This window comes from Poecilia reticulata, linkage group LG10 (genome assembly GCF_000633615.1).
Source record: "Poecilia reticulata strain Guanapo linkage group LG10, Guppy_female_1.0+MT, whole genome shotgun sequence".
Taxonomy (NCBI): Eukaryota; Metazoa; Chordata; class Actinopteri; order Cyprinodontiformes; family Poeciliidae; genus Poecilia; species Poecilia reticulata.
In genome coordinates, this window is record NC_024340.1 from 31,116,007 (window position 1) to 31,117,731 (window position 1,725).

Genomic DNA, 1,725 nt, shown 5'->3' on the forward strand with positions numbered 1-1,725 from the left:
CTGTCTGTCTGTCTGTCTGTCTGTCTGTCTGTCTGTCTGTCTGTCTGTCTGTCTGTCTGTCTGCCTGCCTGCCTGCCTGCCTGTTTTTCTGCCTGCCTGCCTGCCTGTCTGCCTGCCTGCCTGCCTGTCTGCCTGTCTGTGTGTCTGTCTGTCTGTCTGTCTGTCTGCCTGTCTGTCTGTCTGTCTGTCTGTAGCCAGCTCTGCTAATCTTAAAGCATTTATAAACAGTAGTTAAAGCTCTACAGCAGAAGCTAATGCTAAAACAATAACTTGAATTGAAATTATAACTGTCCTCTAAGACAATACCATCAAGCCCCAATTTCATTTTTACATTACAGTTTGCATAATATTTCATAATGTCCTTATAAATTGGGTTTGTTTATATCTTGTCCTTATATTTTCTGTGTTTTTTGTTTCTGTTTCTTGTTTGTAATAAAGTTATTGGAGAGAACATGAGAAGAGGAAGCTGAACTTAACCCACTTCAAAATAAGAGCATGAATATAAACATCTAACTACTGAAAAATGTTTAACAGCCGATAAATAAAAATTCAACATAAAAGTCACACTTTATTCACCAAGGAAATTGGATATTTAGAATTTGGCCAGAAACATGTATTTAGGGGAAGGAAAGTACTTTAGAGGCTAAAAGCTATGAGCACATTAACAGTAGATTATCGGTAGATTAACGATCAATCTACCGATATCTTTTCCTCACGTCATGATGATTTATTTGTTGATTTGTTCTATGAAAAGGAGAAAATAAGGATTATCTCATTATCTTTCACAGTGCTGATCTTTTCCCAACCTGGTTTTTGATCAGCAGCCATGGTGGTGGGAGTCTGGGGTTCGTCTGAAGGCTCTGCAGTCTGACCTGATTGTTTTCTGTCAGAGGCGACTCCACATCGATTCAGCAGAAAGGGTTGTACTGCTGACCAGACCATCAGATTTCTATTATTAACACTTTATGACACTTTGCAGTTCCAGACTGTGTCTAGTAACAACACAGTGGAGCAGGTTGTGCTTAAGGTCTGCCTGAAACGGCTCAGACTGTCAGAAATGTGTCTCCAAATTAATTATCTGCTTGAAAGCCTAAAAATGCCAGCCATGATTTATGCATACTTGTTATCAAAGAAATGCCCTTTAAACAAACAACTTCCTCTTTTGCATCATTTCCATGTTCTTAAATCGCAGCTCCAGTTCATGCAGACGCTGCCTTTTGGGTTTCACAACAGTAACAATGTTAAAGGTGAATTATAATTTCATTAAATCTACAGATGATACATCCTGGGTTGATCTCATGCAGGCAGCAAAAGAAACCTAAAAACACACAAAAACATAAATATAAGACCATTTATTATTATTATCATACAGAGTTTCCTATAACAGGCATGTACGCATCACATTTTATGATTTATTGTGTGAACAAACCTATTCATATGTGATTTTAATTGTTTCTTATTCAATAGAAACACTGTATTTTTGACATTAGTGGAATATCAACAAAGTTTTGCACATCTGTAATGTAATCTGCTGTGGTTCTCTGGTTTTGGTTAAACTGGCGCTAAAAACCGCAGCATCTCCACAGAGAAGAAGAGACAAAACTTCTTTATTCCTGATCTACTCAGAGAAATTCAGAGACTTTTTATTTCATACTCTTTGCAAACATGGAGGTTTTAAGACACATGGAGGCCAAAACGTGCATAATGTTCATCTTACAGCTTAAT